The sequence below is a fragment of the Podarcis erhardii genome (genome assembly GCF_964252035.2).
Source record: "Podarcis erhardii genome assembly, chromosome: 5".
Taxonomy (NCBI): domain Eukaryota; kingdom Metazoa; phylum Chordata; class Lepidosauria; order Squamata; family Lacertidae; genus Podarcis; species Podarcis erhardii.
This window is the reverse complement of record NC_138509.1, coordinates 71,223,251-71,248,635: the sequence shown is the minus strand read 5'-3', so window position 1 is coordinate 71,248,635 and position 25,385 is coordinate 71,223,251. Positions and strand designations below refer to the sequence as shown.

At 41.2% G+C, this 25,385-nt stretch overlaps 1 protein-coding gene and 1 long non-coding RNA gene across 2 annotated transcripts in view; one reads left to right on the top strand and one right to left on the bottom strand.

The window, feature by feature from the left end:
* Nucleotides 1-2,768: 2,768 nt before the first annotated feature.
* LOC309342036 lies at nt 2,769-6,045 on the bottom strand. Its single transcript, XR_014156682.1, has 2 exons — nt 5,183-6,045; nt 2,769-3,391 (listed from the first exon to the last, which is right to left on the bottom strand). It is a non-coding gene; the product is annotated as an uncharacterized lncRNA (long non-coding RNA).
* A 10,521-nt stretch (nt 6,046-16,566) lies between these two features.
* Nucleotides 16,567-25,385, top strand: part of SERPINE2 (serpin family E member 2) — a 29,422-nt gene continuing 20,603 nt past the window's right edge. Inside the window, exon 1 of the mRNA XM_081861620.1 lies at nt 16,567-16,779. The gene's annotated coding sequence lies outside the window, so the exon portion shown is untranslated. The remainder of the gene's footprint in view (nt 16,780-25,385) is intronic.

Below are 25,385 nucleotides of genomic sequence, written 5' to 3'. Positions count from 1 at the left end.
ATATTTACGGTACCAACATTGTTGTTCTGATATCCAGAGTCTTTCTCACCTACAAAGTTAAACAAGCACCACTTTGTTCATGTGCAACAGAACAACATAAATGGACTACATGATGCATTTACCACGAAATTGGTATCAATTGTCTTTGATGGCCTTTTAGGGAAATTTTGAAATCACAATGGTTGTATCAAAGACAAGGCAAAGAGGCAGTATGGGGAACTGAATGGAGATCGGGAAGAAACAAACAAAGGCCTGATTCATTGGTTATCCAATTGAATGCTAGCAGTTGACAAGGAATTATTCAGATTGAAACAATGCAAAATAAATAAGTCATTGAACGCTAAGGTGTTTTTAAATGAAGGTCTGTAGCTCAGTAGCAGAACAGCTGCATTGTATGCAAAAGGTTCCTCGTTCAATCCCCAGCATCTCCAGGTCGAATTAGGAAACATTTCCTATCTGAAGCCTTGGGGAGCCACTGCCAGTCAGATTTTACTGAGCTAGATGTGCCAATGGGGAGGGGCTGTTCAATGTTGTCCCACTGCCTTCTCACACGTTAAAGGTAAAGGTAAAGGGACCATTAGGTCCAGTCACAGACGACTCTGGGGTTGCGGCGCTCATCTCGCTTTATTGGCCGAGGGAGCCAGGGTCATGTGGCCAGCATGACTAAGCTGCTTCTGGCGAACCAGAGCTTCCCACCGGAGCGGTACCTATTTATCTATTTGCACTTTGACGTGCTTTCGAACTGCTAGGTTGACAGGAGCAGGGACCGAGCAACGGGAGCTTACCCCGTCGTGGGGATTCGAACCACCGACCTTCTGATCAGCAAGTCCTAGGCTCTGTGGTTTAACCCACAGCGCCACCCGCGTCCCTTTCTCACACGTTAACTATTAGTAAAATCCAAAATGGGGCTGCAGTGGCTATTCTTTCAAAAGTCTTGAGAATGCTAGTACATAGGAAGATGATCAAACTTAGAGAGGGACTATGGGATACTAAAACCTTTTAATTTAATCAGAGAAAAATCACAGGTAGATGGCAGGAAGTGGGGCTAGTATTATTTTTATTAATATTATTAATATTATTACAGGCAACTTTCAATTTACCCAAGGTTTACGTTCCAGGGATAGTGCATTAAGCCAAAATGGTGCATTGTCTCAACACAATAGGTGCAATAGTGGGTGAGATTGTCAAAGTTCTCCTCCCCCATATGCCCACCACCTTCGTAATATATATATTTTTAATAGCCAAGTGCGTAAGGCTGAATGTGCACAAGTTAAATGTGTGTAAGTTGTGAGTTACCTGTATTATGCCAGAGTCACTTGTTACAGAGAGATCTCAAAGCAATGCACAACATATTTAAAAATGCAAACATAAGTGCATTACAGTGGTACCTCGGGTTACATACGCTTCAGGTTACATACGCTTCAGGTTACAGACTCTGCTAACCCAGAAATAGTGCTTCTGGTTAAGAACTTTGCTTCAGGATGAGAACAGAAATCGTGCTCCGGTGGCAGCAGCAGGAGGCCCCATTAGCTTCAAGTGGTGCTTCAAGCTAAAGTGGTGCTTCAGGTTAAGAACAGTTTCAGGTTAAGTACGGACCTCTGGAATGAATTAAGTACTTAACCTGAGGTACCACTGTATTATATCAACACATTCATACAAAGCACATGCAGTTCATAAAAAGATACAACACACACACACACACACACACACACCAGCTGCAGGAAGCTTTGTCAGCATACTAACAGCAAAAACATCTAGTCCATCAAATGCCTGGGGTGAAAGGTAAGCATTTACCTGGCCCCAAGAAGATCTCAGTGAAGGCTCCAGGTGGACCTCACTGGGGAGGAGTGTTCTAGGCCACAGCTATCTTTGAGATATTTTAAGTGGAAGAAGCATTATGCAATATAAACTGGACAAGTAACTCTGTTCATTAGCTGTGTATTTTGAGCAAAAGCTGACTCTTGGGTCATGTAAAATTCAGCAAGTTCATGCAAGTCATTTTTTCTTCCCCAAATGAGAACAGACCTTATAGGAGGAAAATGGAAGCCTGCTGCGTCTATGCTGGATAATTGTGATAAGTTTCAGAAAATATTGTAGTTTCCACAGAGTTTAAAATATATCTTTGGTTTGCTGGAAGCAAAGAAAAAAACAACGATTTCCTGTTCACTGAGACTGTAATAAGGAGAAAGATATTAAGTCCTATTCTTGAAATGTTTCCTTTCAGAACATTTCACTGTAATATAATAAGGTCCAAGATAGAGGAACAATGTTTCTCTCTATATACTATATGTCTGCTGCATGCTGTGTTTTTAATTTGAAAGAGACTGATTCTTTTTAAGGGAATTATTCATAAAAGAATGCAGAAAAATATATTATACAGACACATTTTGACAACCGCAGTGAAATTACAGCAAATCTTATTGTACTAGAACATTGCTTCCAATAAAAATCTCTCAAGTTTTAAGAACAGTGTGTTCCTATATACATAAAAATGTAAGGCTGTCTTCATGCATGGAGGATTTGTAGTGTCATGCTATTATTTATTTATTTGTTTGTTTATTTATTTATTTTTATACTGCTTTATATTTTAAAGAAAAAAATCTCAAAGCGGTTACAACCAACATTAAAACACCAAATGAAACCATCCAAAATAGAACAATACAGGAAAAAAAACCAAATAATAAGTATACATTCAAAGCAGCATAATTAACAGGAAACAAAAATATTATCTTTAAAAGTTTTCAAAATAAGACATTTCAAAGGAGGGCAACTATAAAATGCACATTTAATGAGCAAGGTTAACCAAAAAAATCATCTTAAAGATTTCAGAAGAAAACATTGCTAAAGGAAGTCAAACATAAAATGCACATTTAAAACAGCACAATGAGCAAGAGAATAAAATATTATATTCAGCACAGAACATATCTGCTGATGTTGTTGCAGCCAATTCTGCCAATGGTGGTTCATGGCAGGAGATAGCTGTGAAAGCTCAGGCTCAGTGACCTGAATCTGCATTAAGAGACTGCCAAGATGGTCTCTGGCCTCTTCAACAGCCTCAGCTTCTGTAGCTGGAGTCAGTCAGGGCTCCGTCTGCCAGGCAAGGTGGAAAAAAGGCCTACATGGCAGGGAACAGGCCATGAAGTCAGGGTGAGGAAGCAAACGAGAAGGCAGGTTACACAACACCAGCGGTTACTGTTATGTACTGAAGTTCTCACCCTGGGCCAGCAGGGGGATACTGTAGATAGTTTTCACTCAGGTCCACATATGCAAATAAGGAATTGAAAGTGACGTTCAGTGATTGGATAGTTACAGAAAGTTGTTACTGTTGCTTTGTAGTTGAACTCTATATAAGCAGGTTGGCTGAACCCTTCAGCCCAGTTCTGTTCTGGGCCTGTGAATAGACAAGAGGTGTTTGAAGAATCTCTGTGTTGTCTGATATGTTCACCCACAACTTAACAGTCATGACATGGGAGTGAGGAAGGAGGTACACTGACAGACAAAAAAAGCAGAGACATCACCTTGCCAACAAATGTCCGTATAGTTAAAGCTATGGTTTTCTCAGTAGTGATGTATGGAAGTGAGAGCTGGACCGTAAAGAAGGCTGATCGACGAAGAATTGATGCTTTTGAATTATGGTGCTGGAGGAGACTCTTGAGAGTCCCATGGACTGCAAGAAGATCAAACCTATCCATTCTTAAGGAAATCAGCCCTGAGTGCTCACTGGAAGGACAGATCCTGAAGCTGAGACTCCAATACTTTGGCCATCTCATGAGAAGAGAAGACTCCCTGGAAAAGACCCTGATGTTGGGAAAGATGGAGGGCACAAGGAGAAGGGAATGACAGAGGATGAGATGGTTGGACAGTGTTCTCGAAGACAGAAGTGCCTGGCGTGCTCTGGTCCATGGGGTCACGAAGAGTCAGACACGACTAAATGACTAAACAACAACAACAAAGCTTTAATGAGAATTTACCAGCGACTTGTCAGAGAGGATGTAAGCGATGGGGTGATATTACACTACATGGTGGCAATGCCCAGTTGTACAAGCGAGCTTGTTTTCTCCTGCTCTGGAGGGTAAAACTTTAACCAATGGCTTCAAGTTACAAGAAAGGAGATTCCGACTAAACATCAGGAATAACTTTCTAGCAATAAGAGCTGTTTGACAGTGGAAATGGAATCGCTCAGGAGGTTGTGGGCTTTCCTTCATTTGAGGTTTTTAAACAGAGGCTGGATGGCCACCTGTCATGAATGCTTTAGTTGAGATTCCTGCTTTGCAAGGGGCTGGACTAGCCTTGGAGTCCCTTCCAACTCCACAATTCTATGATTGTGTGATTCTATGATTTTTGAGGAAAGGCTTTTTCAAACTATGTCTTCCAATAGTGCAATAAATTATTCTTCCAGACCCAGTTCTGACATTGCTATCACTCTTTCCAGAAACCATGCACAATGTGTTATATAAGGATCTAATCATCCACCTAGTAATAGCAGCTAAGCTACAAATGGCCCAGCATTGGAGATATCATTCCCATTGTACTCTAAAGGGAATAAGTTATGGCAGTTACTGTTTGCAGAAGGAGTTACAGAGTGTAACTGACAACTTAGAGGGGGTTTAATCTAAAATACCATTCTCGGTTATATGGTTTTCATTTGTCGAATATGTTTTGCAGTAACAGGGAGCAGTTCTTTCTCCAGATCTCCATCATCTATTACAGACTGGTATTATACCGAAACATTTTTGGCCTTCAGCTTAAAATCTATACATTAACTTGGTTGGCATTCCATATCACTATTTCTACATCTTTTCCATGATTGTTTTGGTTTTGCCTTCTTTCTGTGCATTTACAAGCAGGAAGTAAGCTTACAGTCAAGTTTTGTTATGTGTGCCTTGTTTGTTATGCTGTATGTTTTGTTTATCTGAAGAAAATCAGTAATTAAAAAGAAAAAGATGGCAGGACTGAGATTTGGAGATATGCTTCAAGGTTCAGGCCATGGGAAGCCCTGAAATATTAATAGTTATAATTTGGATGACAATTTGGTCTTATTTTTTATATTTTTATTGGATTATGATTTGATATGTTAATTGGATGTTTTTTATTGGAAAATTAATAAAAACTATTTAAGAAAGAAAGAAAGAAAGACAAGCAGGAGAGGGCTGTTGTGCTCATATCCTGCTTAAGGGCTTACCTTGGGCAGCTGAACAGCCACTGTAGGATCAGATGCTGCAGTAGAATACATATTTGGTATGATCCAGCACAGCTCCTTTTATGTCATTAAAAGCATCAAATGCTTGCTGGCAGATGAACACTGGGATGTCAACAAAATTTTAACGTAGAGTGCTATCTTCATTGCCCTGCTCTAGCTCTTTGCCACTTGCTGTTTGATGACCTTTGAATGTATGCAGCAGTTCTTGAAAAGCACACAGGGATGCTTTTGAGGGACAAAATGAAGAAAGGCTATAAGGATAGCTGATCTAAGTCCATCCACTCATGGTGATATTGTGAGGGCAGAGGATGGACCTTCTGGCCATCAGAGCTACAGATAGAAAGCTCTTCCCTGCAGAAGACACCACCCTGAAGAAGCTTCCTTCTGCTCATTGTGAGATTCAGAGGCACCAGCTTCTCTGGACAGTTGAGGGGGCCTAACGTGATGTTACACAATGTCCTGACATCGCACGCCAATGCCCTTGATGAGATTGGATCTACTGTCTAAGAATGGGGGCTTTGAAAAGAAGCTGTAGGTATCGCAGGAGCCCTGCAGCGAATTCGGAGTGAGGAAAACATATGCTGTGCCTCTTCACATGGCTCCTTCACCTTCTCTTATGCTCACAGCTTTTGATCCTCTGACACCTATTGTTCCATGTTATGTACTGAGTTGAATAGGATTCAGAATGCAGCAGTCTGATTGGTCCTAGAACAATAGGATCCAGAATGCAGCAGTCTGATTGGTTCACAGGAGCCACCCAATCCAGCTCCAGGTGGAAGTGAATCCACAACCTGATTGGCCTACAGGAGAATCCCGGAATTAGCCAATCACGTGGGGCCCATTGTGTAAATAATGTATATAAAGTAGACATTCTGGGGAAACTTCCATTCCTCCTCACCACTATGAGCTGAATAAAGAGCATAAAATCCACTCTCGACTTTGAGTATATTTCATTCCAGTTCCCCTTTCCTGTTTCAGTCTCAACCACTCGGCTTGTCTTCCCTTCTATACTCCAAATAATTAAAATCCTACCATTTATTAATTTCTAGGGTTTAAGGCCCTCCCTCCCATAAAACTGTAACTTTTTTGTTTAAAAAATTGCAGGGTTGGTTTATACATTATCTTGGGGCACAGACACTCCCATACTGCTTGTAAAGTGGGCAAGGTGGTTCCTTTGCATGCACTCATTTGTCATCATTTCTCTGCAGAAGTTATTAAAACACATTGAGGCAAGAGCTAGATTGGAATGGACCTTAAAACTATTTCCAACCTGCCATTCCACACCTGAGAAATCATGTATCTATGGAACAACTGGGAGTTTACGTGCTGCGGAGAATATGAAAGCCTTGTCTTCAGAATAGATTAAATAAAGGTGGCTGAGGAATCGGTTGCCCAAAAGAGACATCACAAAACTGATTAGATTCCTGTTGTTTCTGGGTAATGTGGTTGCTCTGCTGACATTTGAATGACAAATGCTGAAAATCTCTGGGTTTTCTGCTTAAAACTGTTACAGACCAATCCCTAGTTTGTCTTCTGCATGCCTTGCAGAATGATGCTTGACCTCGAAATATGGGAATTTCTAGTAACATGGGCTGAATTCACTTTTAACGTGATAATCGTATCCTTTGGACATATATTGACTTTGAGAAATGCTAAGAGCTTGTGTTTTGCTGCTGGCTGGTGGAGCGACTCATGAAAAGGAGAGTGATGCTCCATGTCACTTAATTGCCATTCAGGATGCATTTCTGCAGCTGCTCAAATAACAGGCAGATAGCCAACGACAGCATCCTCTTGATGCTCCGGGACAGTGTTCCTTGTGTAAGAATAAAAATATAATGACTCTAATGTGTCGTTTGGGTTGCTTCACACATCACCTGCAGATTGCCATTTGGAATGTATAATTAGAGCAATGCTCGGAGAGGGGGACAGGAAGTGGGGGCTTAATTGCAATCACTTGGAGGCTGGCCAAACATTTGGAGCACCCTTCTGTGATGTTTGAACTGTGCTGCCTACAGAATGAATAATATACCTGGCTTCTTCCAGATGCTGCACTTTGGGGTGTCATTTATATGCCTTGCATGCTCCTCTAGGAAAAAAATACATCCCTGTAGTTTACTTTGGGGAAAATCTATCTATCTATTCATCAACCATCTATCTATCATCGCAACAGACTGGAACGTTGTCATAATTATCAAGCTGCCTCAAATTACACAAAAACTATTAGTTATTCTTCTTTCTTTCTTTCTTTCTTTCTTTCTTTCTCTCTCTCTCTCTCTCTCTCTCTCTCTTTCTCTCTTTCTCTCTTTCAATGTTTATAAACTACACTTTCATAAAATATATAAGGTGGTGTACAATATGGGGGGGACCCAACTAATAATAATAATAATAATAATTTATTATTTATACCCCACCCATCTGGCTGGGTTTCCCCAGCCACTCTGGGCGGCTTCCAACAAAACACTAAAATACAATAACCTATTAAACGTTAAAAGCTTCCCTAAACAGGGCTGCCTTCAGATGTCTTCTAAAAGTTTGGTAGTTATTTTTCTCTTTGACATCTGATAGGAGGGCATTCCACAGGGCAGGTGCCACCATCGAGAAGGCCCTCTGCCTGGTTCCCTGCAACTTGGCTTCTTGCAGTGAGGGAACTGCCAGAAGGCCCTTGGCGCTGGACCTTAGTGTCTGGGCAGAACGATGGAGGTGGAGACGCTCCTTCAGGTATACTGGACTGAGGCCGTCAATAATTTTTATTGACTTACATGGCAATAAAAATTTGATAAAAAATCCCAAGTGTCATACGTAGAAACAAAGAATTGCAGAGTTGGGTGGGTCATCTAGTCCAATCCCTTGCAATGCAGGAATGTCAGTTAAAGCATCCATGACATATGGCCATCCAACCTCTGCTTAAAAACTTCCAGTGAAGGAGAGTCCACAACCTCCCGAGGAAGTCTGTTCCACTGTCAAACAGCTCTTACTGTTATAAAGTTATTCCTGATGATTAGTCAGAATCTCCTTTCTTGTAACTTGTGTCAGGTCCCAGATAACCTAGAAAAGCTCTGCTGGATGATCACTTGAGAATGTAATAGAAGCAGCAAGGTAGGATTCCTTTGCTGCCTTTATTGTCACGTGGTAGGTACAGTTGTGCTGTCTAAACAGCGCTCAGTTGGCCACAGAATGAGTTCTTATAAAATAAGTTTAGAAATACGATAAACGATGTAATAAAATAGTATTTAGATATATTTTTGTAGTACAGATTAATGCAGAAATGAATTGGGACTTATGATCACATGCAAAATCGACATGAACCAGAAACAGACTGATCTGTTCATCCCTAACTATGGGAAATTATTATTATGTCTTTCATACCACTTGAGGGGGTGGGGGCTTCTTTGCCCTTGATTTTATATAGAAGAGAGCAAGCAAATTTGGGAAAGAAATAAAAACCACCCACTGTCCACAAAAGTTTTCTGCAGAGTTTTTATGGTTTCTTGAGGAGACTCTTGAGAGTCCCATAGGCTGCAAGAAGATCAAACCAATCCATTCTTAAGGAAATCAGCCCCAAGTACTCACTGGAAGGACAGATCCTGAAGCTGAGGCTCCAATATTTTGGCCACCTCATGAGAAGAGAAGACTCCCTGAAAAAACCCTGATGTTGGGAAAGATGGAGGGCACAAGGAGAAGGGGACGACACAGGGCGAGATGGTTGGACTGTGTTCTTGAAGCTACCAGCATGAGTTTGACCAAACTGCGGGAGGCAGTGGAAGACAGGAGTGCCTGGCATGCTCTGGTCCAGGGGGTCACGAAGAGTCGGACACGACTAAATGACTAAACAACAACAAATTCCACTTATTCAGTCTGCAGTGATGGTTCTCTGCAACCTTCACCACCCCACATCTTTCTTCCTCCTCTGGTTGGTCAGTCTGCCCTTTTCTCCTAGCTTTGCGTACCATCATAGTTCCCAGGAGATACAAGGCCAGAGTATTGTTGATGTCATCCACATCTAAAAAAACAGCACTGAATTTTAGCAGACCCATTAAGAAAAAAAGAGGTTAGACAAGGCACTTAATGATGTGGTGTTCTGAGTTAATGGAGAAAGTTAAATGTAGCTTTAAGGATAAAAGGGCACTAGCTTTTACTATGGGACAACATTTCCTTAGACCTAGTTGAAACAGTTCTCCCACAGTGCTTTGGTTGTCAGAGCCTCGTCTGCATGAACAGGGTATACCAAGTCTATTCTGGACAGTAGATGAGGTTGGCGTTTGGGAAACAGAGGCTGTATATTGTGCTTCATTGCCTCATTAATACCCCCTTTGACAATTATTTATCAGTTATTTATTTTGTTAGTTATTGCATTCTGAGGGTTGAATCCAATGCAGCAGCAATAATAATAATAATAATAATAATAATAATAATAATAATAATAATAATTTATTTATACCCCGCCCATCTCGCTGGGCTTCCCCAGCCACTCTGAGCGGCTTCCAACAAAATATTAAAATACCGTAATACATCAAACATTAAAAACTTCCCTAAACAGGGCTGCCTTCAGATGTCTTCTAAAAGTCTGGTAGTGAATTAAGTAAGTGAATTTGTTAATGAAGGGATTTATACTTGTGCAATGGAACTTCTCCCTTCTCCTCCCTATAACCCGTGGACCCGCTAAATCTGTTCTGAGGTTTTTCCCAGCCCTCCGTAGCAGATTTGGGGAAGGTTGAGAATTTCCATTGCACAAGCATAAATCTAATACAAGTGCATTAGATGCTGCCCTGAATTTCCAAATCATAACCCTTTTCTTTTTCCTTTTCAAGCTCAGAAACATCCATCATTTGTGGGGAAGTCATATATAGCTGAGGTTCATCATCACTTATTTTTTATATTCTTAAACCAATGCCTAATGTTTTTTTAATGTTGATTACGTTCTTATTTCTGCTTGCTTAAGCTAAATGAATGTTACCATCACAATTCTTTAAAGGCCTTGCTTTTCTCCAAAACTATTAATATTCCAATGCAACTCAGATAAAAAATTTCATTGCTTTTTGCTCAGCATGTGCCATAACTCCTGAGTTTCTGTACATCATTGTAAAAAGATCAGGGATTCCATCGTTTCCCAGGACACTATTGTTTCTCTTTGTGCACCTAAGCTTCCAACATTTAGTAACATTGATCCTTTATCTTGTTTTTCCTCAGTGCAGTGAATCATTCTAATGCTGGCTCAATATTTAAGAAAATATTTTTGAAGAAAAGAAAAAAGGGAAAGCAAGAAAAAGATGTTACACATTTGCAGTTCTTGCTAGAAAGAATTTCTACACACAGTTGTTTTCTTGATGGCTCTTGTTTTCCAAGGCTGCTGTTTTCACGCATGTACTTCCAAACCCTTGTTTTCTTTCCTTTTGCTTCCTTTTTTGTCTTTTCCTTTTGTTACTTTTGTATTCCTGTTTTGAGAAGAATAGTTCATTGTTCCAGTCTCTGCAATGGAAATTGTGAGATTAGGAATAGCGGTCTTTTAATTTTCTTTGAGCAAAGTATCTTATCTGTTTGTGGTACCAGGGCTGTTCCCAAGATCAACTGAGGCAGATTAGTGTGTTTATGTGTGTGAGATTTTAACTGATAAACTAGTGCTAGGGAAAGGCTTAAATCCCCCACACCCACAGCATAATGTACCTGGTTGGAATCAGGGAGCCCTTGTGCCTTCTAGTTACACTTCAAAAGCAACAACATGGGAGAATCTATTAAGGGATATTCCATATCGGAAGGTTGGCAGTTCAAATCTGCACGATGGAGTGAGCTTCCACTGCTCTGTCTCAGCTTCTGCCAACCTAGCATTCAAAAGCATACCAGTGCAAGTAGATAAATAGGTACCACTGTGGCAGGAAGGTAAACAGTGTTTCTGTGTGCTCTGGCACTCGTCACAGACCTCCGTGTGCCAGTAGCAGTTTAGTCATGCTGGCCACATGACCCAGAAAGCTGTCTGTGGACAAATGCCAGCTCCCTCAGCGAGTTCGAGCACCGCACCCCATAGTTGCCTTTGACTGGACTTAACCGTCCAGGAGTCCTTCTACCTTAATTTGGTTCTCACCATTCCTACCTTTAACTAGTTTTGATCATGCTATCAACATACAGAATGGTTCAGTACAGAGGCATCTAAAAAGTGGAGTGGTTATTATAATACAATTAAGTATGTTATCATAGGGACGTGGGTGGCACTGTGGGTTAAACCACAAAGCCTAGGGCTTGCTGATCAGAAGGTCGGCGGTTCAAATCCCCGCAACGGGGTGAGCTCCTGTTGCTGGGTCCCAGCTCCTGACAACCTAGCGGTTCGCAAGCACAAAAGTGCAAGTAGATAAATAGGTACTGCTCTGGCGGGAAGGTAAACTGTGTTTCTGTGCGCTGTTCTGGTTCGCCAGAAGCGGCTTAGTCATGCTGGCCACATGACCCGGAAACTGTACGCTGGCTGCCTCAGCCAATAAAGCAAGATGAACGCCGCAACCCCAGAGTCGTGGACCTAATGGTCTGGGGTCCCTTTACCTTTATGTTATCAATAGTTCATGGTCAGATGGTGTGATGGGTCAGAATACTCACCTGAACTACCAACAGCTTAGTCTCTGCTACAGTACTTCCCAGGAAAGAAAGGGGGAGGGCGAACCAGTGGAAAGGTTGGCATAGTGCAAATGTATCAGTAAAGTAAATTTGGTGCTCCTGCAGTAGAGCGTCTGGCAGGACATGAGCATTGGTGGTTGGCTATCCATGCCAACTCCTGACTCCTTGATAGTTAAGTGGTATGCTGTGCATGTAAAGGTGTCAGGCTCAACTATCTTCCTAACCCTTATAGGTGAACACACATTTAAGAACATACAACCAATTTACTGGCTTAAATGTTGCAATATTGCTTCACTCAAAGTAAGCTGATAAATAATAATGTCATCTCAAAAGAATCAGCAGAGTTTCACACTGCCAATTAGTCATTGTCTAACAGCAGGTAACTAAACATTCTGAAACAATTCTTTCAACATGTTCCCAACTCCCACATCAGGACAAATCTCCCTGTGGTTTTTCATTTTTCAGTTGTTCCTGTACAATTGGGTTTGATTGACTCTACTTCCAGGACAAAAGAATCAGCTCTACATTTCTCTGGTACGTCACAGTAAATTACTATCCAATCCATATTTATACTCAATAAAATGCAATTTCATGCAGGAAGTTATTTACAACTTGCTGGGTATTAAATTATCTCTTGAAAATGTCTACTAAAATTCTGTCGGTGACTGGAAATGCAGGCCTTGAAAGTTTATATGCTCTTTGATCAATTTTTTTTGTGTCTAGTACAAAATTCTCCATCTCATTCTTGGGGATTCTGCACCAAACTGGTAAGATGAACTCATGAAGCTAACTTTGCTCAGAGAAGACCTGCTGAAATTATTTTTTGTAAATAACTGCTATGTTTCAGTTTTTCAATCACATTTGTTAGCATATGTAAACAAGGCCCATTACTTTCAGTACAATATGAAGAAAATAAATCCTAAATAAAGAGAACAGAATTAAATTGAGTACAGTCTTGTGATAGATGGGGAACTCTACACAAGTGAACTTAACTGTGCTGGCCTTTGCATTTATAATCCCAGCCTGTAAGGTATCACCTTTACACAGGAAAACTCTCCTGAAATCATTTTACTCAGCACAATGAACAAAAGCAGTGATCCAATGTATTTTCCTTTAATTTGTAATCATTAACTTATAATGGATACACACACAATCCCGCCCAAATGCTCATTCACCTGGGAAACTGTGATTGCTTAATAGGGCTATAGATTGTTGCTTCTTGCTAAGTGAAATTGAACTCCTAAGACTACATGGCAACAGGCAATCTGATCCTCCTAGGCTCTACCTGTTGTATTCCATTATTTTTAAGTCTGCGTTTAAGAAGTGTGCCCCGGTAGTTAAGATGAAAGGAGTTAGAGCAGGAGCTGCCAACCTGGCACTTGTTTGTGCCATGGTACGCATGAAAGCTTCTACTGGTGCATCTGGGTAGGTGCACCAGAGTCTGAACTTTCGCTTCTTTTTAAAGCAAGTCTCTAGCCCTCCTAGAATGTAAATTATGGGGCAACATGTACAGGCACCTTCTATGAGATTTCTGTGGAATGAGTGTGGTGTGGCCACTTCACCCTGTTGCCATTAGACAGCAACAGCAAGTGTGTGTGTAATCAGTAAGATGTGATTTCCCCAAGCAGGACCAGCAGGACATAACTGACTTCCTATGTTAACTATAAAGTTGTCAGGGGCAGCACTCTCTCTTATTTTGTATTACCGCATGCTTCCCATGGCAGCCATTTTTTGTGTTAAGCCCCACCCTGCCCCATAGCAGCTATTTTGTGCTTCCAGTACACTCTTTCAAAACCTGAAATGTGCCCACTGGACTAAAAAGGTTAAGAACCCTTTAGTTAGAGAAAAGTGGCAGGCGGGGAAAATGCTGAGAATGTGGCTGGAGGTTATGAATAAAGATCTACATTGAAGCGGGTTGGACTACTTCTACAATGGGATCCTCAATTAGATTTTAACCCTTGCTGGACTCAAGTCTACACACTAAACCCTCTCCAAAGTCACACTATATAAATTACCTCAGCAACAGGTTACGGGTCCAGCAGGGGGACTACAGCATATGTGAAAAATTGCCTTGTGCTAGCAAATGTGTGGAGACAGGGGTACTTATACACACTTCTGGTGGATATGCCCGAAGGTGGCAAATTTTGGGAAACTAGTGTTTAATGAGATAAGTAAAATTACTCATCATCAGATCATGAAGTCTCCAGAGCTTGCTTTACTGAATCTGTATTTGAAGAAGAATCAGGACTTGGTTAATAAACCACTAATTAGATTTCTCTTTATAGGTAGGTAGCTGTGTTGATCTGCCGTAGTTGAAACAAAATAAAAAATTTCCTTCCAGTAGCACCTTAGAGACCAACTAAGTTTGTTATTGGTATGGGCTTTCGTGTGCACGCACACTTCTTCAGATTTCTCTTATGACAGTACTCATGGTAATAGCTACTGAAAAGGTGTGAACTTGAATGCTTGGCATTCAAGAGAGTAGGCATATGAGTATCTTAAGTGTGATTTGGGGGCAGGGGGAATAGTTAAAGCAAAAACACTCCTCTTGATTGTTTCCTACAGAAAACCTAGCACTATGACTAGTAAGAAAAGGAAAGATCATATATTTCTGCAAAATCCCATTTGTCACTTTAAGATCATTCAAACTGTAAAATGTTGCTTTCCATCAAGTGTGAAAGGTGTTCATTTGTTTGTGTTGCCAAGGATACATGTGGTAATAACAGGAAAAATATTTCTGGCACGCAATGCACAAAGCTGACAAAAATAAGCCAATGTTAAACCCCATATCAGCTCTACAGCCTAATCCAAACTTTGGCTATCTGATTATACTTTACTGACTAGCTGGCATCAGCCCCTAGGGAGCTTGAGGAAATCCCACTGCTTACTTTGTTCCACTTTGAAATAATGACTTTTAACTACTCACTGACCAAACTTGTCTACTTATCCCATGATCTGGGTTCAACTATTGCTGTTATGATGCTTGTTGAATTACTTCACACCAGTCACTGTCTTTCAGTATAACGTATCTCACATAATTTTGCATCCCGAGAAGAAAGCAAGAGAGGAGCCTAAGCTCATCATATTGGCTCCTGAAGAGGCCACAACAGACTGAATTCTGCTGTTTTATGCTTGTTTTACATTTTGGATTATAAACCATGGGGAATTGGCAGAAAGGAGTGCATATAAGTACAGTGCATAGATAAATATGCACTGGTTGCTGGTTTTGGTGGAACTCAAGATTGACAAAAGTCATCTGACACCTCAAGAATGTGGCCACCAAAGGTGATGCATGGAGGGTTGGCGACATCCTGATTCAGGATGTTGGTTTTTGACAGGCTGATGTGGGCCAAATTCCCTGCAGGCTTGGACAAAATGGTTGATGAGTCTCGGTAGGGCTTCCTCAGAGTGCACTGTCTAGATGGAGGATAGAGGGTTTATGTGAGCATGGGCGTAGCCAGGATTTATGTTGGGGCGCAGGCTTCATGTTAGGGAGGGCAGAACCTCAGTTAAGTATTTTTATTGATTTACTTGATTTGGGGGAGGCAGCTGCCCCCCTGACTCCACTTGGCTAGGCCCATGTTTGTGAGTGTGTAGTAATTAGCATACCATGCAAAGGTAAAAGTTACATCTGTTGCTTTTGCTTCTGCGACACCCTCCCCCAACCCACCCCCCAGCATGTGGCCCTTGAAAAGCTGTTCAGAAAGGAATGCAGCTGTCTTGCTGACAGATATTCCTCACCCCCTGCCCATTCCGGAGTCCCGTTCACAACGTGAAAAGCCCGCAACCTGAAGCACCGTATCTGCACAGGTGCGTGGTGCGATTTGGTGCTTGTGCGCATGCGCGAAGTGTGATTTAGCACTACTGCGCATGCGCGAGCAGCGAAGCCTGGAAGTAACCCTTTCCGGTACTTCCGGGTCGCCGCGGGATGCAACCTGAAAAAAAACGTAACATGAACCAAACATAACACGAGGTATGACTGTATACTAATAGTGAATGTATTTGGCCAGTGGGAATTCCTATTTAACCAAAATGGCACCATCTATGCTTCAAAAAGGAAGTATCCAACTTAGGCTGAAAGAAGGCTCAAAGGTTTCCCAAAGTTCGATAAATCTTTAGGAAGGATTCCCCCTCAGAACCAATTGGACACAGAGTGTTGTCTGAGCTGCTGGAAAGCAGAAAACTGGGGAAGGGACAATGGCATATCCCAGAATTTGGCAGCTTGGCTTCCTCAGCAAGCACTCCATGCTGCAACATTTTCTTGCAGGGGCTACTTGAGAGACAGGCGGGCTAGAAAACTTAAACTCGTGATGAAATTCCATTGTAGTAACAGAAATGAGTTGCTTTGTTATTTTTGCCCGCTCGCTTTTATCCCCTTTACTAATGAGCGACTGTGAAAGGAACCCAAGTTTTTAAAACAAACCTCGTTATAAAACTCTAATGATGAGGCTGGTGATGCAAAAAACAACACGCCATAACAAACAAACAAACAACACTTCTAAGCGGGTTCTGGCGGGACCCAGGTTCTGCTTGACTCGCTCCAAACCCGTGTTTACACATCGAGTCCCCTCGTTGTTCTCCTCGGTGCTCCCCCGAGCGCCTTGGACGCTCTTGGCAGGAGAGGCGCTTCTGGACTTGAGGGAGGGAGGTGGCGCCTCAGGCCGGGAGGCGAGGCCTCCTGGCGGCGTGGTCTTTCGAGGAAGGGCGGGAGCTGGGCGAGGCGGAGGAGGCGGCCGCTGCTGAGGAGACAAGCGGCGGCGGCGGCGGCGGCGGGCCCAGTGGGAGGGGGAAAGCCGAGGGGGCGCCGCCCGGCCGCTTCTGCGCTCTCTCGCCGGCGGGCGGGATATATGCAGGATTCGGGGCGGCCGCTCGGCTTAGTCGCTGAGCTGAGCGGGAGGAGCAGCAGAGAGGAAGCTCAGCCGCCGCCGCCGCCGCCGCTCTTATTCCCCCGGAGAGGCGCTTCTCCAGCGAGGGCGCGAGAGGTGAGAGCTCCTGGGGGGGGGTGACTTCGCCCTGGGGGTCGCGCTTTCCTCCCTGAGGTCTCCGCCTGGCCCGCCCTTTCCCTTCCCTTTTAATGGGATTTCTTTGCCCCCCTCCCCAGCCCCAGCTTCCAAAAAGGAGCGTTTATTTTGGCGACCCCTCTCATCCTGCTCCCCCCCCCCCCCGGCCTGTGTACTTTCCCTTTCTTTCTCGGCTGCTTATCAACTTCATGACTAACTCTTTATTACCCTATGGCAGTTCAGGGAGACACACACACACACACACATATATATGAACATTTCCATTAAGGTTCCTCTTTTTCGGATTGAATTCTAACGAGGGGTTGAGTTTGTGGGACGGGGGGCGGCGGCTGGGCAGCCAGAAATAAGTAACTGCTGGGTTTGCAAAAGCCCCCCTGTGCCATTTATTGAGCTGAATCCACAAGGGCTCTTTTTGCCCCTCTGCTTCCTCCAAATCTGTCATGTGCGTAGTAAATGAATACTTGTAAATTCCCAAAGCCCTCAACTATGCGGTATATCGGGGGGGGGTGTTTTTTGGGGGGAGCTTCCCAATTTAGTTCTCCGATTTCCATCTCCAGAAGAAGGAATGAGTGTATCTGAGATTCCCCCTTCGGGTACTTTTCTGCTTACCCTTTACCCCGAATTTTGTGCGGTCAGGCCACCCTTGGGAACATGTCCGGTCAAGTTACTAGTCCCTACGAAAACTTCATTAGCTCACATTCCCGCCAATACTTGTAGCAGGAGCTTTTTTTTTTCCTAGGCTGTTCAAAAGAGCTCATTCTTATCCTGGGGCGGGATGAGATTTTTATGTGCTATGGTTGAATGGTAATTTACAAATGTGGTATAGGGCATCAAAGGAGTGCCATAAAGAGAACAGGTGACTATAATAAAAAGTGGGCGTCTTAGTCCTTACATCTTAGTCTGGGGCTGGATATGGTGCCCATAGGGTAGAAACGATCTGCAACACAGACAGATGTCCTTGTCTGCCTCTGTAAGGTAATGGTCACCACAGGGAGGCTTTTGAAGGACCTCTAGCTTTTCTTCTCTTGCTGGTGAGTGTAAAAGTGGTAACAGCACAACTGAATTTAATGAAGTTACGCTTGTATAGGGAATATCTAAGAAATATTTAGCGTAGAGCATATCCCTGAATTGAAATGGAAAATGAGAACATTAAAGAGATGTTATCTTTTGTTTTCTCCCACTCTCTGTGTGTGTCTGGGTTTGAAAGAGACGTTTTTCTTGAACTATGGGGACGCTTGTGAAATAACTGTGAAACTTAATTTGCTTAAAACTAGACAAGAATTTGTTTAAAATTAGACAGTACAGTGCATCTCATGGCCTCAGTTGGTAAGAGCCCAATTCAAAATATATTCTGTGAAATACTGGTCTGTGTGTGTGTGTGTGGATTCTGCCTAAATCTCTGTAGTGTCTTTTTGTACCAAAGCAAATTATAAATAGCTTACAAGCTATTCACATAGCAGACAGACAGCTTTTGATGCTCTTGCATACTTTTATTTTTGGAAGTGGAATCTTGAGCTTGAAGCCAAAGAATATTTATTTGTATAAGAATTTCCATTTGGTGTTGAATGTCTCCACAGAATCAAAAGGGCAATTTTGCCTCATTTCTAGCCCTCCTATGTGCAAAGATGCTCGACATGCCCAGTAATAACTTGTGTGGACACTTAAAAAAAAAGAAGATGGGAGGAACACATTATTTGTTAGAAAGATACGTTTTTCAAAATTGGCAGTTTCTATCCAAGACCCATGTGTTCAGGACTTGCTTTTACCCCCAAATAGATTTATAATAGGACAGAGGACATGGCTGTTGTACAGGTATCTGAAGTCTAAAGTACAGTGTAGTCCACTTGACTGTATTGGTTTTTAAAGAGCTTGCTGGAAGATATTAGTCAAGCAGTAGATTATGAGAATAGGGTATAGTATCAGAATAGTTAACTGCACTGCAACTAAGAACTGTAGGTCATCTAGCATGTAATGCTCTAAAACTACATTTTGAGGGCACAGCAGCATTAAAGGTAAAGGTACCCCTGCCCATACGGGCCAGTCGTGTCCGACTCTAGGGTTGTGCGCCCATCTCACTTAAGAGGCCGGGGGCCAGCGCTGTCCGGAGACACTTCCGGGTCACGTGGCCAGCGTGACGAAGCTGCAGCTGGCGAGCCAGCACCAGCGCAGCACACGGAAACGCCGTTTACCTTCCCGCTATAAAGCGGTACCTATTTATCTACTTGCACTCAAGAGTGCTTTCGAACTGCTAGGTGGGCAGGAGCATTACACATGCCCTAAGAACATCATAAGAAGCTGCTGGATCAGGCCAATGACCCATCTAGTCCAGCATCCTCTTCTCACAGTGTGGTCAGCCAAATGCTTATGGGAAACTCGCCCACAGGATCTGAGCCCCAAAGCACTCTCCCCTCCTATGGTTTCCAACAAGTGATATGCAGAATCATTACTAACCTCCAGCCATGGAGGCAAAGTGTAACTAACATGTCATTGTTGGTTGGGTGTAACATTCTTTAATAAAGGCTGGAACTGTATTTTTGTCATCATCTTCTTGAGCCATCCTACCTGAATTGAAAGGAAGGGCTTTTCTGGTGGTGGGAACCTAAACAGTTAGTCGGAAATGGGATGAACCTTTTGTCCACTCATTCATGGAAGTGGAATGTCTTTTCTAGTTAAAGCTTGGCAAGGCGTTTGGCTCTCTAACGAGCAATTGCCGACAACATCCTTTGAGTAACTGCTTGAAGTGAAGAATTAGGTCAGCCACAAAGTACATGCTCTAGAAAGGCAACATTTCTTTCTCCAAAACAGTTTTAGAGTCCACCTGAACAATTAAGAGCGCATCCAAGACTCGCAATGGAATAAATAATAGGCACAAAATAAACAGTAGTATTGGTTTATAGATAGTTTTCTGGGGGTGTGCATATTTTGGCCCTGAGAGAGGTTTGAGCTTCCTTATTCACTGAATTTCAGTAGAAGCTGTTTTAACACAGTTCTTGCATTTTGTTCCAAGTATAACTATAGCTGACAATTTGTCTTGCATTTACTTGCTAACCTCACAGGTCTGTGTGAACATTTTGGAAACCAAAATAATTTGAGATGGGACCTGTGCAAATTGGAACGGTGGTGTACTTTCAGGATTAAAAATGTATCCTACTTAAAATTTTCCTACTTAAAATAATAATAATAACTTCACTGGATCTTCTCTTGAAGATATGGGCTGGATTAGCTCTTTATTTACACGACAATTTATTGTTGTAAGCAGTTGTGTTCTAATTCTTAAGTTTTGGCATGCTTTTAATAGCTTGCTGCTTTTTTCTGAACAGGGATGTTTATGTTCGTTGCATCTTTGATAACATTCAGTGCCTTTTCACAGGTAGTGAGCAGATAAACAATATGGCATCACATAAATTTATATGGGTGTTTTAGGAACAGTTAATTCTGCATCATCAATCCTTTTAGTGTATTGTTGCTTTGTAAAACACTGTATTTTACAAGATAAGGGACAATAAAAGAAAACATCATGGTGAAGGAACACATTTGAAGAAATTAAAGGTTGTTTTCGACCTAGTAGCAGTTAGTAACCAACACATATTTCGCAATGCATCAAAATATTGTCATCACTGCATGTTTCTCAAGAACACAACTGTAAGGCTGTAGTTCTCTTTACATAACATTTGATAGGATCACCAGTATGTCAAATGAGTGTGCTGAAGGAAACATTCTAGATTGGTGTTTCAAATAACTTTATTCTTACCAGTGGAATTTTGGTTTTTCAATTGGGAGCCAACATTTTGGACATGGACAAGGGTGGTCTCCCTCATACATCAGTCTTCCTCAACCAATGTTTGTAGTGGCTGGACTATATGTGAATTGACTCCAAAACATCTGGAGGGTACCGTATTGGCTACCTCTGATTAAAACATCTGCAGGGGCACCAGGTTGAAGAAGGGTGTCATAACACCATTTGGCCTATCTAGAGAGATACTTAAACAAGCTTTCACATGTGTTCTAGACATCCTGACTGCGTCCTTCAATGATGAGTAATTATTGAGCATTTTATGGATCATAGCTATATTTTTAATATATAAATTAGTAGGTAAGACTCCCACTAATGGCAGCAGCATTAATGCAGATTTTTATATTTCCAAATGGTGGAATAATGGAATGTGCAACTTCAAAGGAGAAGTGTTTCTTCAAAGCTTATTTTTCTATAGTAGTAGTAGACATGGTGATGGCTGGTGCTAAATCATAAGCCTCTTCAATACAGATTCCTTAGCTTTCTTCTGATGACTGCTAATGTACTTTACTGAGTAATTACACCTTCTTACTGTCAAGGTTTGCATACACTGGCGGAAGAGATTAAAAAAAAAATTGTTTTGTTTTCACATAGCCTTCCCAACCTTGTATCTTTAAGTTGACAGTAGAACTGTCGGTTTTGACAGCTTAGTTATACATAATAAATGAGGGCTCCAAACATATTTTGAATAAACTCACTTTAGTTGGAGACAAATATTACTTATTTCGTGTCCTCCATCAAGGAGGAAAAATACATTTATGTATTTAGAAAGGTTCATGCTCTGAATGTTTAGTGAATTCATCTGCATATAAGAGCGCCCTCTGCTGTCTAAGCTAGCTAAAGGAGTGCATCTACTTTGTTCTCTGTTTTGAGTATCTATTGTTGTTTAGATAAAATAACAATACTGTATCCTGATGTATAATTTGTCAATACATGTAGAGCAAAGACTGAAATCTGTGTTAATGTCTTAAATGTCAAAATATTTTTGTCACTTAGTCTTTTATTGCAAATAGAATAAGAATAATTTCAATAGAATGAAAGCTCTTGAAATAGTTATTTGCATGCAAAATATATTTTGTTTAGAATTTGAATGGTTTTGCATCTAGACTACTACTACTCCCCAAAAAGTTTTTTTAAAAATAATATTTATTAAAGTTTCAAATGTTACAAAAAGAAAAAGAGATAATTCCAAGTTAAACAAAAACTTAATAACACATCACAATAAAGAAAGAAGCGAATAGGATTTTTTTTAAAAATAAAAAACAGAAAAATAGAAACAATTAAAAAACACAACGAACCTTCCCATAACTTATCTTTCATTTACTTGTTTCCTTGACCTCCTCGCACCTCCCTTTTTAGCAGTGGCGTAGCGTGGGGGGTGCAGGGGGGCCCGGCCGCACCGGGCACAACATCTGGGGGGTAGGGTTAGGGGGCGCAAATCCACGGGTTAGGGGGTGCAAGACCACGGGTTAGGGGGCGCAAATTACTTGCCTTGCAAGACAACCCACGCTACGCCACTGCTTTTTTGTATTCTAGTTCGGTTAGCTATTTCAGCAAATCCTTTCCATCTTTCCCAATTTTTATCCTATAATTTATCTTAATATAATGTAACTTTACCTTTCCTCCTTTCATCCATTAACAATCTATTTTTACTTAATCCTTTATAATATTTCTGCTAAAGCCACATAACTTCATTCCAGCCTCCTTCTAACATTCCTACTACTCCCAAAAAGTTAAGGGTAAATGGTATGAGTCTCATTCTGCCCCGAGGCTAAAAATTGTTGGTCTGAAGTAGCATCAAATATAAACAATATTGTGAAGGGCAACTTTAAGAAAAAACATCTAGATGCTTTGCATTGAACAAGGGGAAAATAAAATAAATATATTTGAGCAAGAATATTTAAAGAACTTTGGGACAGCAAACAGAAGGGGCATAGGATTAGTTAAAATCCTTTTGCAATTTTGTGAGAATATGTGAATATGATTCTCTTTTATGAAGGACCATGCGGGATTTGACATCTTTCCGCAGGGCCTGCAAGACAGAGCTGTTCCGCCTGGCCTTTGGCTTAGACTAACTCTGACCCCTTATATAGGATTTGGTATATAAATTTTCCCTTGGCTTTTTTGCTGGCCCATGTAGGACCAGCATGGATAGCTGGCTCGGGTGAATATCCGATGTTTCCTCCTTTTATGGTCTTGATTTATGGGCTACTACTAAAATGAGGCTGCATTTTAAGCTGTATTTTAAGCCGTATTTTAATTAACTGTTTTTCCCCCATTACGTTTTATTGTAATTTATACAATAAATGGTGTTAGCTGCTCTGAGCCTGGCCCTGGCCGGGGAGAGCGGGGTATAAATAAAAATTTATTATTATTATTATTATTATTATTAATAGATATATAAATAAAGTGGGTTCTTTAATAGCTCCCTTCTTTCAATTATATGATATTCACTAATTTATAATGGCTCATTTTCTTCTTTTTCTCTTTATTTTTTATTTGCTGACATTATTATGGATTATCATAGTAATTATTGCTATTTAAAATTAATTTATAATTTCATGTATTTTTGTAAATTGTGCAGTTATTGCTTGAATTTCTGTTTCAGTTAAAATAAAATATCAATAATATTTTTTTCCTTCTAGCTTTTTGCAGGCTTGAGGTTTTTCACCTTTTTCTAAAATAATCCTGAATTTCACCTATCCAGTAACTTTAATACAGTGTGTGGGTGGGAGTTGGGGGGGTAGAATAGGAATCTGAAAATTTGACTACCAAGTAGCTGCATTTAATTTATATTCCTAGTCAGATTTTCTGGGCAAAACCCTCAAAGTTTAAAACATTTTTGTTTAAAAAAAGAACCTTAAAAACAATATATGATACATGAATAATTAGAACAACAGTTAAGAAACATTTTGTCTAATGGATTTCTGGGAAAAATAATGAGTCATGAATAAGTTTTGTGGTGCAAAACAGGCATATAAAACTAAAAGGCTCTAGTAAAAAAGATGTTTTGGGGAAGTAGTAATGAAAGGGACAGTTCAGAAACTACAGGAAGAGCTATGTATATTTTTAGTACAACTTTTTTCAATTACAATAATGAGAGAGTACTAAAAATGTGGTGTGCATTGTGTCTCTACTTTGTTGTGAAATTTTCAGTAACCACTCATCTAGCTGAAGCTTTAGATTTGAATTTCTAGTCAAGCAAAGTCTATATATCTGAAATTAAATCCACTATAATAATGTTTATTGAACAGAGTTGCATCCACCAGCAGAGCAGTTTTCACCACTAGTGCTTGATCTCGTAGCCACAATGGCTCCTGCCACTGTGTGGCTGCTGTGACTACTTTTCCATTTTGTTCTTGAGCTATTTTGGGATAGGCTCTTATTAGTTATCAGTTCGTCTTCCTCACTTCTCAATGTGTCTCAGAGTAGATTCTCCTGTGCCCAAATAACTTTCTGAGTCAAGGAGCCGCAGGGCAGCTTGTACAAAAATTTTGGTGCTTTGCAGGTTAACAGATGCTGCAGGAGGACAAATGGTCAGATGAAGACTTTCTATGATGTTTGTAATAACTTGATAGGTTAGCCAATGTGGAGCCCTCCAGATACTTTGGACTGCAACTCCCATCATCCCTGATCCCTGGGCATTCTGGCTGGAGCTGAGGGAGCCCACCACATCTAGAGGGCAACATGTCTGCTACCCCTTGACTAGGCATTATACAAGAATTGCAATATGCTACAAGTAGACCATTGAAGTTTTGATCTGACACCGAGGAGGAGGATGAATCTAGCATGTGTGTGGTATTGCTGAATTGGAGATACTTTGGAGGAACAGAAGGAGGTGTTGTTGCATTTGGTTTAACTGTTGACCAGTTCAGCATTCTGTATGCAACTATTTTGAAGCTGCCTTTCTCCCCTAAATTAATCATTGTAGGTAAGGAAGTGCTGGTTCTGGGAATACGGTGCAAGCCTGAGCATTATAACACAGGGAAGGATTATATATCCCCTCCTCACGTATTTTGGCAGCTCCAACCATAAACCATGTAGCACTATAGAGGCAGAGAAGCTATATGTGCAGCTCCAACCTGAACAGTGTGGAGGAAAGTGTTCTCCTCTGCTTCCTCTTGTTACTGGTTAGGGGAATTCTGGGTGAGGGTGCAATTGGCCTTTCTGGGATTAGCTCTTCCTCTGTTTTTATGAAAGGTGTTTGCACTGGCCTTCAGAAACTTTCCTCCTTCCTTAATTTATAGCTGATGGAACCTTTACATTTGCCATCAAGCATGACTTTGACTCCCTCTTATGGAAAGCTGCTTAATGTGAGATTTCCAAATTCTTCCTAGCATTCTCACTGAAATTCTTTCCTGGGTTCTTGGTCTACAGTTTAACTACACCTCGTGGCAGGATTGTGCCCCACAGCTGATGCCACAAATTTTGCTTATGAAGTCTAGTGCTTAAGTCTGAAACTTTTATCTTTCAAGAGAAGAAGATTGTATTTCTGCTTTTTTAATTTTCTGTAGGCAGTGAGAGCAGACTTACCTTTTTTCTTGTTGCAAAATTGTCTTAGCAGCACTGACATAGTCATGTGACACTTGTATTCATGTTTAATTCTCAGGGGTAAAGTCTGAAATCTTTGTGGCGTGCATTATTTTTTAGCCCCAACAAAGCTCTAAAATGGATATTATCACTATCATTTTTTAGTCTTGCAATTATTTATTATGGGAATGGTTGGCCACCCGTGGTTTCTCCTTTCCGTTTCTCAGGCATATTGCTTCAATTA